The sequence below is a fragment of the Myotis nattereri genome (genome assembly GCF_964212035.1).
Source record: "Myotis nattereri genome assembly, chromosome: 3".
NCBI lineage: Eukaryota > Metazoa > Chordata > Mammalia > Chiroptera > Vespertilionidae > Myotis > Myotis nattereri.
In genome coordinates, this window is record NC_138077.1 from 50,508,920 (window position 1) to 50,525,753 (window position 16,834).

The 16,834-nt window shown below is 43.9% G+C and overlaps 1 protein-coding gene across 1 annotated transcript in view; it reads right to left on the reverse strand.

Moving 5' to 3' along the window:
- Positions 1-16,834, reverse strand: part of MB21D2 (Mab-21 domain containing 2) — a gene marked incomplete at its 5' end in the record, with an annotated part of 118,810 nt that overhangs the window by 100,865 nt on the left and 1,111 nt on the right. The window lies entirely within an intron of this gene.

Genomic DNA, 16,834 nt, shown 5'->3' on the forward strand with positions numbered 1-16,834 from the left:
CAAACAGATACATGATAGACTATAATTGATTTTTTATAGGAATGGGACATGTCAGACATCAGTCACAAATAATGACAAATTCAGAACTGATCAGTGCAACTATGAAACCTGTGAAGCCAAGATGCCCATTTGGGAGAAACTGTCCTATTCTGTGCCAGCCTGAAAGGCCTCTTTAAGAAATATTGATCTGACTGAGCTGAGATCTTATGGGTAAGTAGAAGTTAGTAAGTTGTGTGGGCTGTGGTAGAAGGGATGGGACATTCCAGCCAAAGGCCTCAGTGGGAGGGGATGTGGTATTTCCAACAAACTGAAAGGCCAGTGTGGCTGAAACCAAGAGGGTGAGGGCCTCTGAGGTTTGAGCTGAGGCTGAAGAGGCCACAGGAGTCAGAGCACTGGGGCCTTCTAATCATGTTCAGAATGTCTGGGCAATGTCAATACCTCACGTGGCACCTAGCTCATATAAGGTACGCAAGAAACATTCGGTGAAACTGAACGGTGGCAGGAGAGAGTGAGCAGGAGTTGCTGGGTCTTTGAAGGCCTAATAAAATAGGCTAAGGAGTTTAAACTTCATGTGAAGAAGGATGGGCTGCCCTGGAGGGTTTAGGCATATTTCAAAGATGACTTAGCATGGAGAATGGGTTGAACAGATGCAAGATTGGAAGAAGATTATTGCAGTAATCCAGGAACTAGATGGCAGTGGCCTGGCCTGGGTGGTGACAGTGGGAATGGAGAGAAGAAAACAGAGTCTAAAGAAAGAGGCAGAAGTGATGGGCCTCAGTTCCTCCTCAGCACTGGGATAGGAAGGTGGGGAGAGCTGCATGACTGCAAAGCTCCTGTCTTGGGCACTCTGTGAATGGTGGTGTGGTTGCTAAGGAGGAACACGTTTGGAGCGCAGAAAGATTCCCTTTGGACACCTGATTTGGGGCACCTCTGGGACATCCAAGTGGAACTGTCACAGAGGTAGTCAAAGGTCCAGATGGACACAGGTTTGGGGGTAGCAGCAGAAAGGCTGCTATAAAAGGATGGACTGGAAAAAGCATAAGGAGAGAAGAGACAGAAGCAGTCATCAAGGGCTGGACAAAAGAATATAGGTCTGTCCTTTTCGTGGAGACTGAGGAAGAGAAGAAAAATAGGACAAGTATGTTGCCATGGAAGCCAGAGGCGGGGAGTTCAGGAGAGAATGGTCAACAGTGTCAATTTGGAGAAGGAATGAGAAACCCAGCACCGCGTTCTGTTTTGTTTTGGTTTTTCCTTCAAGGCATTGATCATAATCTATACCTTTTTATTGATTTCAGAGAAAGGAAGGGAGAGAGAAAAAGAGATAGACTATCAATGATAAGAGAGAGACATCCATCTACTGCCTCTTGCATGCCCTCCCCGCCCCCCACGCCCCCACCAGGGATCAAGCCTGACTGGAAATCAAACTGTGACCTTCTGGTTCATGCATGCGTTGATGTTCAACTACCAAGCTACACAGCCAGGCAATAATTTGTACTTTTTTTTTTTCTTTGTCCATCTTCTTCTAAGACATGCATAAACAAGATGAAGGTTTGCACCCCATTGTGCTGCTACTATCTAGCAGAGGACTCATTGCACGGAGGTTCTTCAAGGTCTTTGGAATGTTTAGGAGGGAATAAGTAATGAAGGAAAAATGGCAGGTGAAGGGGCAGGAGTAATCCCTGGGGGGGGGGGGGGGGGGGTGTCTGAGCAGAGAGAGAATGGGATTCAGGAGACAGGAACAGGGGTTGGTTGGTCTTGAATTATACAAAGATACTTAGTAAAACCATTTCCCACCAATCCTGTTCCTCAAGAACCAGAGATTATAAAATTCCCTCCCTTGCCTTAGCCAGTTTGGCTCAGTGGATAGAGCATCGGCCTGCAGACTGAAGGGTCCAGTCAAGGGCACATGCCTGGGTTGGAGGCTCAATCCCCAGTAGGGGTCGTGCAGGAGGCAGCTGATCAATGATTCCCTCATCATTGATGTTTCTATCTCTCTCTCCCTCTCCCTTTCTCTCTGAAATTAATAAAAAATTATCCACAAAAACAAAATGGAAGAGGCATTGGTATATTCAGAATTAAAGTCCAGACGCCATATCCATAATGGTTCTAGTCTAGTAACAAACTGTGGTATGGGACAGTTTATAAACACAACATTCCATGAAATGTTCCTGTCCAAATAGAATAGGCTACCAAATGAGACAAACCTGCAAAAAGCACTCTGTAAATTAGTGATACACAATTGGTAGCTGTTATTAACTATTTTGACATGTCAGTGTTCACTTAAATGTCAGCTAAAATTTATTTGAACAAAGACACACTTGAAGAACATTTTCATGTGGGGGGAAAAAAAATTCCCTCCCTTGATTTTCTACGTTATTCAGATAGGTTTGCCAATTCCAGATGTTTCCATTCCCACTGATATTTTATTGCAGGAAAACCATGAGTCAGTAGGCTGGAAATGAGGCTTCTCTGAGCATTCCAATTCCAAGCCTCTGAATCATGAGCAGCACTAAGATCTCAAGAAGTTATTTCATCCCAGCAACAGATTTCATAGCATGATGCCGACGTGCTTCAATGCTTTAAGACAAGTCAAAGTACCAGCGTCTGCCCTTAAAAAGCAGGGCAACTGGCCCAGCCAGTGTGGCTCGGTGGTTGAACGTCAACCTATGAACCGGGAGGTCACGGTTCAATTCCCGGTCAGGGTACATGGCAGGGTTGCAGGTTGGATCCCCAGTGTGGGGGGCGCAGGAGGCAGCCCATTGATTATTCTCTCATCGATGTTTCTATCCCTCTCGCCCTCTTCCTTCCTCTCTGAAATCAATAAAAATACATATTATTTTTTAAAAAGCAGGGCAACTGGACAGGGTTATTTAACAAATATTCACTTTTCAAAAGTAGGCACTTACAGCACTAAAGAAGCAGATCCCTTAGTTCACATAAACCCCAATTCAATTTATAAGTTTTGGTTTCAAAGTAACTTTCTCAAGAGTACATTTTCGCCTCTGCCTTTCACTGAAAAAAGATCTGCTCCCCATTCTCCCCACAATGGTAGACTACATTAGCTATGTTCTAATTAAACTTTCTAAATCTGGAATGAAACCCACCTTGGGGTGGGGAGGAGTGGAGGAGAGAGCCTGGCGTCATCAGACTGCCCTAATTTACTTAGCATCAAGGGCCCAACTGACCTTTATACAGCCTTAAATCAATCAGGCAGCTAGGACACACCTCCTTACTTTCAAAATGAAGAGACTGTGGCTAAGATATGATTCCATACAAAAGACTTTCAATAAACATAAAGCACAATCACCCAGAGAATATTTTCTCTGAGGGCTGCTGAGGCCAAATGATGGAATGGAAAGACTCAGGGCCAGGAGCCATAGTTTCATGTTAGCACCTGGCTTCCAGGACAGTAAAACCATCATCTTTTCCACACTGCCCACTATTCCCACACTTCCATCCTCCCCCTCAAGGTTTAGCACCACCTTGTGTTTATATGCCTGCAACCAACACAGAGCCTGGCATTGCAGTGGTACTCACTGAAAGGAGTTTTTAGGGGTAAAATAGGCAGGTTTAGGGAGTTTTAGGAATTAGGGGGTCCATGGAGGAGGGGGGCATAGTTGGTTGGGGCTTGGAGCTGCCAAAAGGCATACATTCACAGAGAACAAAAGGTGCCACCAGATAAGAGGAGAGGAAGACACCCATTCAGAGAAGATAGGGAAAAGCCACAGGGTATGGGGAGAAAGAGGAAACAAACTTTCAGAGGACAGAGAAATGCTGACAAATGGGAGAAAGAGGAAAACAGATTTTCACAGGAGATAGAGAATTCTACCACTGAAGGGGGAGAAAGGGAAGGAGGCACCACGTGGGGTCTGAACTTTGGAGCTAACATTCTACCAATTGGAAGGCAGCATCCAGAAACAAAGAACGGCAGCCCTTATAAACCTTAGGAAAAAGGAGCTGAGTGGGTCACCCTCTTTGGGACCCCCTCCCTGTGTGGGAGTCTGTACTTGTTTCCAATAAATATCCACCTTTTCAGCTACCACCTTTTGTCCGTGGCTTCATTCTTCAAATCCATCTGGACAAGAACCCGGGAAAGAAATCACCCTTGCATCCTGCTCAGGAAAAACCACCCTCTCGTCAGGTTTTTGAAAGGTGAAGAAGGGATGGAGTTGGACTGCCTAGGTTTCAATGCAGCCTCTATCACCAGCCTGAGCAAGTGACTTCCTCTACAGTTTCCTTATCTCTAAAGCCAGGGAAAGTAACAACCCCCTCAACAACGCCCTCATCACAGGATTGTTTGAAGATAAATGAGTTAATGATTCTAGCACAATTGGAACAATACCTGGCACACAGTGGGGAAGAGTTTCCCAAGATCATAGTCATCCTTACCACCAACCACCATCAGTCTGACCTCCAGCAAGTCACCGTCCACTGGGGGGTTAAATTTCCCTGCCAGTGAAATCATGGGTGGATGGACTGATCTCAGGAAGATCCCCAATGGCTCAGCTCCTCTATAAAGGCTTGAATCCTATTACAGCTCTAACTCCTGCTCAGGCTGAGCTCTCCCACCGGCAGCAGGGGGGGAAGGTAGTGCTGGCTCTCCGTCAGGTCCCAGAAGCTCTCTAGCCCTCTGAGCTTCAGCTCCTTCCAACCACAGGTTGGCCCCGGGGTCCTGCAGCCCACACTTCCATATTTTCAGAGATGAAAATACTCGTCGTGATCCTCAAAGCTGTGAAAACAGCACAGGTGTGAGGAAAGGACACACTTCACAGAAAGAAACCAAAGGGAGAGACGAGGAACAATCAAGACAAAAGCAAACACCACAAACCAGAAACACAGTGCCCGTGGGGTTGTTTATTTAGCATGCTTTGTCTTTCAGAGAACCTCAAACTACACAGGCAGCTCTGGAGCAGGGGCCTGTTCCTTACCTTGAAGTACAGTCCGCTCAGAGGGACTACCCCCCCTTCAAACCCAGGCGGCCCTCCCTGGGGAGCAAACTCTTTAGAGGGGATGGGCTCAGGTACAAGCAGCTTTCTCAGGAAGCAGTTACGTGCTGGACATTTGCCTCATCTCCACCCGCCCAAAAGCAAGATCAATGTTCAGGATGATCAAATCCCCTTTCCTTTCTGGGCCTCAGTTTCCACTTCTGTAAAATGGAGCGGGGAGGAACTCTGCTCAACTAATTTCCAAATTTCCTAGCAGGATTAAAACTGTCACATTCCTATCCATGACTTCCATTTTGCAGGGGGAAAGGATTTGTTTTAAATGATAAAAAATAACATTCGTAGTTATTTGCTGTTTTCTGCCTGAACCTAGACTTTCTGGGTCCAAATCCCCAGTCTACCAGTAGCTCTGTGACCTTGGGCAAATTACTTAACCTCTCTATGCTTTGGAAGTCTCATCAGTAAGTAAGAATAGGAAGAATAACCCTTCCTCATCGGGTTGGTGTTAGGATTAATTCAGTTGATATACATAAAGTATAATGTACTAAGGACTGTGCCTAGTGTGGCTATTATTTTCAAAGTTACATCGTTTTCTATTCAAAGGGAATTATCTGGGAGACAGTATGCTAGGACTAACACCAGTGCGCACGCTCACACACACTTGGCAGACAGACAGGAAACCTAGGTTCCAGTTATGATTCTGCCCCAAACTAGCTGTATGCTTATGGACGGAACCACAGCTCCTCTCTGGGCCTCAATTTCCAGAGTAGACAGTACAAGGTTGCCCTAAAAGTATTCAGATCAGAGGTGAAATTCTGACAGCCACAGTGTTCTGTTTAACCTGTAGTTTTACAGAACATTGTGTTCCTTTAAGATTTGATTTTATTCTAAGTATTTAAAAATCTGGAGATTTTCCATTAATATCCAGATTAATTGGGTCTCTTAAAACATCCAAAGTTCTATCAGTCCTGGCCCCTTTAAGCAATGGTTCTGAAAGGGTGGGCTCCAGACCAGGAGCAGCTCATCACCTGGAGACTCAGTAGAAATACAAACTCTTGGATCCCAGACCTGTTCAATCAGAAACTCCAGAAGTGGGGTTGGCAACCTGTTTTAATGCCATTGCAGTGAAGGAACAGCTGGCAGGGTCTGAGAGCAGTGACCCCTTTTAGAAAAAAAGATGTAAAAGTTGATCTCATTCCCCAGCACACCCCCTTTCCCCCACTCCTAGGTGTCCTTGACTCTGAACCCAAAAACCAGTAGGGGCTGTCCACCACTGTCGTTTTCCTTAACTGTCCAGTCCCTGGTGGGCCTTTGGCTCACCAGCTCGTATCTGGATGAACCACGCCTTCTCACAACAGGACTATGAGCCCCTCGGGTATTGATGCCAGTAGGTTTATGTTATTCCAAATCAGAACCACAGCCTGTATGACAACAGGCTGCCCACACCAAGGGCACAGTTAAAAGAACAAACTGTTGAGTCTCCTTTATTAATCACAATCCACACAAGCAGCTGCTGTAAGAACAGCTGCAGCTGCTAAAAGGGTGATCTTGAAGCAGCCTAGAAAAGTGCTTACAAGTTCAATACCAATAACAGACACGTGCAGACTTGTAATCTGTTGTCTTGGTTCTTCCTACAGATCTTCCCTGCCTCTCTCTGGACCGGAAATCCTCCTTCTTCCACACTCTGGGACAGAGTAGGTGGGTAGGGGAGAAGGTTCTTAGAATTAGCATAACACAGAGAATTTGGGGTAACCTTTAAAGGACTTGAGTTTGATCCTACCTTGACCTTTTGGTGACCTTAACTTCTCTTGACCATCAGTTTCTCTCTATGTTAAAATAGATAAAATAATATCTACTTCAAATGGTTGTTGAGAGAAGTCAAAATTAGATTATTCATATAAAAGTATTTTGTAAACTGTAGAAAACTAGATAAAAGTCTTATTATTATCCCATGAAAACTGCTGTTTGACCCATAAGTCATCTAATATAGCACTCAGTTTCTAGCCAGGGACAATCAGGTGAAATCAGAGAATCACATGACTACAAAGGGCCTTCTGAGGACCTGCAACCCAACCTTCCTACTCTGCTTCCCTCCCCACCAATCCCTGAATGCCCTGAACAACAGCCAAGCAAAGGGTGGCCCCACCTGGTATGGAAAACCTTCACCTGCAAGAAGGTCACTACATTCCAAGGCACACAGCCCATTCCTTCCACCTTGGGCCTAATCTGAACATAGACCATTCCTCCCTGTAAGGCCAAATCAGACCTGCTATCATTCAAGCAGCCTTGAAAGCTTGAAGCCCACCTCAGCACCTTTGCACATGGTGCCCTGTCCATCTGGAATACTCTTCCATCTCGTCTTTAGATGGTCAGGTCCTTCTTAGCCTTCCATTTCAATGTCTCTTGAAAGAGGTCTTCTCTACCGGTCTTCATTCCATTCTACCTAGTTATCCTCCATCATAACACTCTGTGCTTTGTTTTTTTCATAGCACACATCCCTATTTATTTGTGTGCTTAAACCTTGTTGAATTCCCCCAGAGCAGTGGTCGGCAAACTGCGGCTCACGAGCCACATGAGGCTCTTTGGCCCCTTGAGTGTGGCTCTTCCACAAAATATCACGTGCTGGCACGCACGTACAGTGTGATTGAAACTTCGTGGCCCATGCGCAGAAGTTGGTATTTTGTGGAAGAGCCACACTCAAGGGGCCAAAGAGCCGCATGTGGCTCTCAAGCTGCAGTTTGCCAACCACTGCCCCAGAGAATAGAAGTCCTATAGACATAGTGACTTTGCTTCTCTTACTCACCACTCTGTGCGCTTATCTTGTAATTGAGGCACAGTAATTGCACCAGTACATGACAGGCACTGCAACAGAAGTTGAATGAATAAATGAATTAAAGAGTGAATGCTTAATGACATTCCATGAATATTGTAGATATTCAAATAATTGTTAGAAGAAACAAAAATCTAAGCAAGACTTATACCAACTCTCACTACTGATTTAACTCATTTCACAAATAGTAATCATGGCTTCTCGTATTGAGGAAAAAATATAAAAAATAAACAATTTGAGCAACAACTGCCCATGCCACCTTTATGCATAGCAGCACTGGCCCTAGTTATCTATCTCTTTATCTTGTATAGAGGGAATTCATGAAAAGGCACTTAAGTGGACAAAAAACAGATAGCTGTTTCCTGAAGAGATAGCATAATTACAGGCAGTCTTTAAAGAAATGACTCAGCTGGCAAATGCTTACCCAAGTCCACTGTGAAACTGACAGGGACTCTAAGAACCAGTTGGGCAGGGCCTAACAATCAGATGTGGAGAATGCATACCTCTAGGGCATGTACTTACCCATTCCACCATCCGGCAGCCTCAAGGGCTATATACCTGTGGTTCAGGGGGAAGGTAGAAAACCCCAGAGAGAAATGAAAGCTGCTACCATGGCCTTGTCTGAAAATACAGACACACCCCAGCAACCCACGAAAGATAAAAAAGCCTACAAGCTCTTGGCAGGCAGTGTGCTGCAGCAGAAGACACGCAGATCTGGGGGAGTCCAATTCTACATTTTACTCTACAATCTCCAACTGTCATATCAGTCTCAGAACTAATCCCATCTGTAATGTGGGTTCAGAGTTCATATACAACCTTTCTCAAAGGCCTGTCCAAAGAATGATACCATGCCATACCAGATGTGAATATGTATAATCTGTAAAGCACTGAACAAAGGTGAGTTATTGAGGTCAAGTAATAGTAGTTTATAATAATGAAGTATCATTGTGGTGAGCCAGAATGGTCATGGCATACTCAGCCCCAGGGCGTCTTATGTGCTGAGCCAGCTCAGCCAGGTTCAGTGACCCTGAGAGGGGGTGGTGAAGGATGGAGAAAAGATAGACAAGAGAAGAAAGCTGGGTCTGGGTGGGACGCTGTCCTCTCTGATGGAGAGCTAGTGACAGCGCCATGGACTACAAGCCATGTCTTTATTTTATAGCCAGATTTCACGAGGCAAAGTAAGTGAATGGTCAAGATGTTTACAACATTCTCATGGGTTTCAATACTACTCAATTACATGCACCTGAACTCTATCAAGCCCACATCACTCAGGCACATAGGTTCAAGCTTACAACTATAGCTGTTGGCTATAATTGTACTGGGAGGGCTCTGCCCTCCAAGCTGGGACTTGCACGTGGCAATGAGAGGACTGTGCCCTCTCATTAGTCGGAGGCTCGAACCTGTCCAAACACTGTGGCCGCTCTCCACATATCATTACAATTTGAACTCCAGAGTAGGCAACTGAAAACTTGCAGGTGGACTGGTAAGCACATGGAACACCTCCATGGGAAAGATGGCTTATACTGTCTCTGCAAGGCCTCACATGTAGGCATGCAGGAGACCACGAGTACCCTGTATTTGTGTGGTAGAAAAGTCAGGGTCTACAAGAAAGGGACATTGCCCCAAGTTACTATTTACTGCTCTCAGTCAACAAACTATAGTAATCACTTGGGACATTTCTCAAATTGCCCTATGGTAAGTTTAAGGGCATTATTCTTGGAATGAAGAAAAAAACTCCGCTACTATATAAGATCAGATTAAGATTCTCTTGACCCCAGCAAAGATGAAATAGCATGGCTTAACAGAAAAGGAAAATCATAAAGAAACAATATCAGAAAGTGCTCATTCCTTAAAAAGAGCCTGAAATAAGCTTCACACAGAAGGGCTCTTTTAAAGTGAATCAAGTAACTGAACACTCTGTGAGCACCTACTATGTACATGACCCAATGGGTGCCACAAAGATCAATGAGCCAGGGATTCTTTAACCTAGGGCATGGGAAAGAATGTGCTAAGAGATACAAAAGGGGTCCAGGCGTTAGGAAAACAGAGGAAAGGTGAATTATTTTCCACTCGGAGAGATAGAGGAAATCTTATGAGTCAAGTGGCATTTGAACTGGGAGAAAAAAAAAAAACAAAGTAGAGATAAGGTGTCAGAAGGCCATCTTTCGAAGCTGAGATTTAACTGCCTCTGTGACAGGTCTTTACAAACTGGAAAAGCCAATGAACCCCTGCAAAAAATAAGTGTATTTAAATTAATGTGATAAAATTACACAGGGCTTCAAAAAAAATAGAAGTGAAACACAAAATGCATTTAAAAAATAAATTTGTGATGGAGTTCCATGTGATTCTTTATGAATGCAGTAAATAAAATCCAATAGCAAGTCTAATAGCCACCATAATTTCAAAGCAGCAATAAATCATTGGAGATATCAAATCATAGTAACAGCTTTAATGTGAAAGTATTGTGTTTCTGTAAGCAGCAAAAGCAAAAAAACATAGGTTCTTCTATGGTTTGTTACCTACTGTTATAATGGAAGGAAATGCTATATTTCAGTTAGAGGTTCATAAAAATAAAGATGCAGCGTTTTCCCATTCAAGTTCACAGGGTTTATGCTCTTGTTACCATGGATCCAGGTTAAGAAATCCTGATAGAGAAAACAGCCTAAAGCACAGGAAGAAAGTGAAAAATATGGTGGTGTTTTGTGACCATGCAGAGCATGTAAAGACACAGATAGGAGATGACATCGAAAAGACGGTAAAACCTTCAGAAGTCACCAATATGAAGATTCATAATCCTCAATTATTAAATCACAGAATGTGCTCTAAATTCCAGAACAATGTCTTCTTTTGGAATAAAAGAGGAATAAGAGAAGCTAGGAAAACATCTTTCAGAAGGTTTCAAGTTATAGCTTCTTTTTAAAAGTGTTGTGGATGACAGCACAGTCATAAATTGACAAAAAAAAGCACACATCCAATATGAATACTGTTATGTAAAACCTTATGCACATGAGAATGAGTGGGTGTAAGGGTGTTTATAAACACAGATGTCTAAAAAAATGTACATCAAATATTAACGTAATTAAAATTTGGAAGTGATTTTACTTTCATCTTTGTATTTTCTATCATTGAAAAAGAGGCCCAAAAGAGGTTAGGAGACTTTATCCAGGGTAACACACACCACACAGTACAAAACAGAGCTGGTACTAGACCTCAGAAATGTCCTTTTTTATACTTCACAAAAGTTTTCAGATTCAGAATTTAATGTACCTGCATACATGAGGTAGGTCGTCATGCGCTGCATAAGAACGTCTAAGTCAATGGTGGTCCCATAAATTATAATGGAGCTGAAAAATTCCTATCACCTAATGACATCGTAGCTGTTTTAACGTGTTAGTGCAATGCATTTTCATTACTCATGTGTTTGTGGTCATGCTGGTGTAGGGTGTTTATAAAGCCTACAGTAGTGTACAGTAATGTCCTTGGCCTTCACATTCACTCACCACTCACTCACTGACTCACTCCGAGCAACTTCCTGTCCTATAAGCTCCATTCATGGTAAGGGCCCTATACAGGAGGACCATATTTTATCTTTTATACCGTATTTTACTGTACTTCTTCTATGTTTAGGTATGTCTAGATACACAAGTACAATTGCCGATAGTATTTAATACCGTAACAGAGTATACAGATTTGTAGCCTAGAAGCCACAGGCTATCCCATATAGCCTAGGTGTGCAGTAGGCTATGCCATCTAGCTTTCTTGTAAGTATACTCTATGATGCTCGCATGAAGACGAAATCACCCAACAATGCATTTCTCAGAACAGACGCCATTGTTAAGTGACATTGTTAAGAATTTGTTTAGTGACTTGCCCAAAGTCACACAGCAAGTAACTGGAAGAGTTGGGGCTAGAATCCAGGTCGCCTGCCACTCCTGAGAGCAAGAATAGTAGTGTTATTGTTAAAAGCAAGGGTTTCCATTAGTCTGTCTCAGCTGTGCCATTACTTGCTGGGAAACTTAGGAAATTCCTAAATTTTTTCATTCCTATGGTTCCATATAGTTCTTTACTTCTAAGCATTATGGTTATGATTAAATAACACAGTGATGTAAACACCTATTACAACCTCTGAAACAGAGTACACTCCAATTATCTCAATCTCTATGCTTCCCCGCCCACCTCTGCCCCAGGTACAAGAACTCCAGTTCCAGGAGCCAGCAGACATATCTGCTCATTAGGCTCAGCAGCCTAATTCTAGTCTCCAAAGTCAACTGGGATTATGCTCATTGTGCTAGGAGCAGCTCTATTGAATGGGCAATGCACAACAGTAAGGCTAACACAGGGTGTCAGAGCGCTGACCAGCCAGTTTGGGAATCGCTAGGGATTCTGATTCAATGGATCTGATATGGGACCAGAGATTCCGAATTGTTAAAAAGCTCCAGGGGAGTCTAAAGCAGTGGTTCTCAACCTGTGGGTTGTGAGCCCTTTGGCGGTCAAACGACCCTTTCACAGGGGTCGCTTAAGACCATCCTGCTTATCAGATATTTACATTACGATTCATAACAGTAGCAACATTACAGTTATGAAGTAGCAACGAAAATAATTTTATGGTTGGGTCACAACATGAGGAACTGTATTTAAAGGGCCAGAAGGTTGTGAACCACTGGTGGTCTAAAGCAAGCATGTCAAACTCAAAGGCTAACACAGGCCAAATAAATGAGGCATGCTTGAGTTTGGCATGCTTGGTCTAAAGCAGCAGTCACCAACCAGTGGTCCGTGGACCACTGGTGGTCCGTGAGGTCTATCTGACAGGTTGGCGACCGCTGGTCTAAAGAGCTAACATTCAATAATGAGTTCTCAGTTTGACAAGAGAGAATTTCACATTTCTGTGAATACAGAAGGGTCCCAGTCTAATCTAGAGCAAAGCATTATCCAATGGGCAACACAACAAGGACATCAAGGGAAAACGAGGATCATCAACAATTCTAGGCTCTTCTGTCAAGGACAAAGAACAGCAACTGCCCAGAGCTATGGAGGATAATTAAAATCAACCCAAACTAGCAGCAAAAATAAATGTTCTGAGGCACCTCCCTGCCCTAGATACATATTGTTGTCGGAGATGGAACAGACTTCACAGATGATCTTGTCCATTATACAGACACAGCACATTAGCAATTTGAACTCTAAGGAACTTGTCAAGACTTGGAGGCCCATAAAGCAATGGTTCGCAATAAATTCCCTCAATAAATAAATATTGCTGAATGAATTAAGAGAAAAGTCCCATTCAAAAACTAGAAAGACAGGGCTTCAAAATGGCCTACTCTGAAAATACAGAAGGTGTCTAAATATATGGTAGGTCTGTCTGGCAGTGCTCCAAGTACCACACCGTAAGTTTAGAACTTAGAAGTGGGCATGTGGTATGTACGGGCCTGAAAAAAGACAAGAGCCAGAAAAACCATTTTCCTTGAATTGATGACCAGAAAAGAGAGAAGGGTCTCCAAAGGCCCATATTAATTTCTGAACGTTTTGGCTCAGTATTTTGTCCTTAGGACCCTGCATACTGCTTGTAGGCAGTATAACATTCGGTAAATATTTGTTCAATGCATGAAAGTAAGAGAGGGAAAGGACTAGGTAGACAAAGAGTAACCTTCCCTGCTTCTAGAGGCCAAGTAAGCGACTGGGTACCTCATTCCCCAAGGAATGGGGCCTTTTTAGTTGTCGAACCAAAAGCCATGGAAACTGACTACTACTACAGTGGAAGGAACATGAGAATTTGGGTTCAAATTCAAAGTCTGTGTGATCTTGGCATAAGAACTAGACCTCTTTGAACCTCAGCGTCTCACCTTAAAAAAAGAGATAATACCTCATTCACCTATTTCACCTCCAAAACAGGCATGATAATTTTTATCCTTACAAAGCTGTAGGAAGAAAATTATATGAGCTAATGGATTTATGCAAAGTAGCTACTAGCACAATGGTGGGCACACAGTATGAGCTTAACAAGTGGCAATGCATGTTAGAATTAGTCACGCCCTCTAAAGCCAGAGCCTATATTCTCCTAGGCTACCTCTAATTGTACTCCATAGTCTTTCTGATAGCAAACTGAGTTATAATTCTAGATTAAGTTCACTAGATTTCCTAATAATGCCCATTTCTTGAAATAAATATTTAAATCATGTATACATTCCTTTTCAGTTTACAAAGTAACTTCACATTCACACGTAATTCTGAAATGATGCCTTATTGTTATCCATGTTCAGTAGGTGGAAGAACTAAGACTGCTCAGCCAGCAAGAGGCAAAGTGGAATTGGCACAGATTTTAACATTTTATTATAACGGCCATCATTTCTTAACCAGGAATTCAAACAAGTAATTTTATTGTTGAATAAAATAATTCAACTCAGATGGCTTTAAAAATCACCTTAGATGCTGCGTGGATCATCCTAAAATTTACAGCTGAAATCGGAAACAAAATCCTGAAAGCAGAGGCAGTAATAATTTTTAAACAAAGACCTTCCTCTGGTCTTAATGCATCTATTATGAATAGTCTCAAGTAAGAGAGGAACACGTCACAGTCAGGCTGATATATGTTTTAGCAACATCTCTACCATTTATTAGCCATAGGGCCCTGGGTGATTCTTAACCCCAGTAAATTTCAACATTACTCCTAAGGTTGTGTGACGTTTCTGGCATCGAGAAGGCAAGCAGTCATTTATAGCTACTCTAACCACCATGCCGTGGTACTGACCATCCATTCAGAGTGTAGGCAATCCAAGTGACTGCTTGCCTCCCTCCTGGCTTCTCTAACTTCTGCACACTCCCTGTTCTGCATCTGTTCAGTGGGGACACAACCAGTCTCCAACCAGCCTCGCCAGAGGATGAAGATAACAAAGGAGCTGGCAGAGACATTATGCAAATACTAAATATTATTAAAACATTAATGAACTCTGGCAATTTCCCTGAATTTTGATAAATGGTGTGTATTATGCATGGCCAGCCTCTCACACAATCTGGGCTCTCAAATATTAACCAGATAATAACAGCAACCACTCTCCTCAAAGACCAAGACGTAGAGAAATAAGGAGTCTAGCTGATTCCAGATAAGACCTGCCCTCGAAAGAATCAGAATCTCTGTACAAACAGAGACTGTCAGGACAGGCCACGGAGAACACAGGGACCACCAGCAGGTTCAGATCAACTGCACAGTCCATGCGGAGCCCAGCTCGGACAGGGCAGTGGAGTTTGCTGCTGCTGAAAGGTCACTGAGTGTGACAAATGTCTACCACCACTTTGCTCTTCTGCATATAGTTGTCTCCAAATTAGAAACAAAAAAAGGTTTGGAAGCTGGGGGGGAGAGGGGGGGGAGGGCTGTAGCTGGGGCTAACAGTCATACGTAACAGTGGCTCAAGAGTGACTTCAACTGCCAAAAAGCAGAGAAAGCTCATCCACAGCTCCATTAAAGAGGCTTGCTCTGCCATTTCATTCCGTGTGAGGGGATAAAGTCTTTAAGCTGCTGGCAATCCTCAGGTACAGCTCAAAGGCAGAACAAAGCCAAGAGGACCCACCCCTCCCGCTAAAAAAAAACTCTCCAAGAAAAAAAAGGCCTGGTGCCACCCAGTGGCACCTTAACAAGCTGAGGGTCATTAAGACACCTCATTCGCATATTCATGAGAGACTCAAGGCAGTGGCAAGTGAGACAAAGTGCACAAAAAGAGGTTTTGGTTTTTCAGCCAAGCGAAAATCCGCTTTAGAAAAAGTAAACCCACACAGGGACCCTTGCTGTCTCCAAACCTCCAGCCGTCCAGAGCAGCCAGCACCTCATTAAGGGAAAGCAAGGAACTCACAAATGAATGCAGCACCACTGACCGGCAAGCTCATTTGGCCATCTGCCTCCTGGTGTCCAGAGGGGCCAAAGGCTTCTATGACACACTCTCCCGATTTTTGTCTCCGGCAGGTGGAACTATCAAATCCCTAGGGAACAAGAAAGCTGCCTTTTGCAAGGTCAAATGGGTAAAAAGGAATAGAAGATAATTTAGTTCACCTGTCAACACAATGCCACTCAAGCCATTAAGCACCCAGGAATTAGACATACCTGGGTAAAGGCTTTGCTAAGTCAGTGTATCAGCTGCGGGGCTAACACAGAGGTTCCTAATGTGCTAGGCATTTAAACTTACCCCTCCCCACATCCTCCCATTTTCTGTTTCAAGACTATCCTGACTGCTGGTGATCCAGCATCTCTTTCTAGTGAAGCACCTAGGGCAGGAGACATCAGAACTGATGCAGGGGCTGTCACAACACAGTGGCAGACTGGCATTATTTATGCCAAAGAGAAAGACCATCATTAAGCAACTTAAGTAACTGCTCTGAACCCACTCGGTGTGTCCCCAGCCCTCCTGACAATCACTGTGCTGGTTTTCAGATCTGGTAGCTTTGTAAGCTTGTAAGCTGCCCTCTGGAAGCTCACTCCCACATGCAGGAGCGTGGTTTAAAAAAATAAAAACATACTCAATTCATCTAAAGAGCCGAATGGTTGAATATGTCAACAGAGAGCTTTTCAACCCCATCCACCATCTATGATACACGTGGGGAGTGGGGACCAAAAGGTAAAATGCAGCCCCAAGTTTTAACATGCTTTATCCAACTTCTGAACGCATCACTACTACTGGAGTCCACACGTTCAATGTGCATTACCCCCGACTTGGGCTGCGGAGAGGAAGAAAATAGGTACTCCGGGCAGAACCAGCAACAGACAGCCGGCAGAAATGCCAGGAGACGGCAGGAGAAAGGCAAGGGTTCTGTCTCCCTCTTCAATCAAATTTTCCACTGCCTGGAACACTGGCTGAGGATGTATTTGTAGAGAGCACGGGGAGAGATCCGCGTCAGGGCAGCGCCACACTTGGGATCCCAGTTCTGCGGGACGTTCCCCGCCAGGCCACAGACTGCGTGCCGGGCAGGGCGGCGCTGGTGGAGCCGCAGGTGACGAGGGAGGCTCCCGGCAGCGGCCACTCACACTCAAGATCAATAGCAATAATCCCAACGACGGGACACCTGAGGAGGGGCGCGG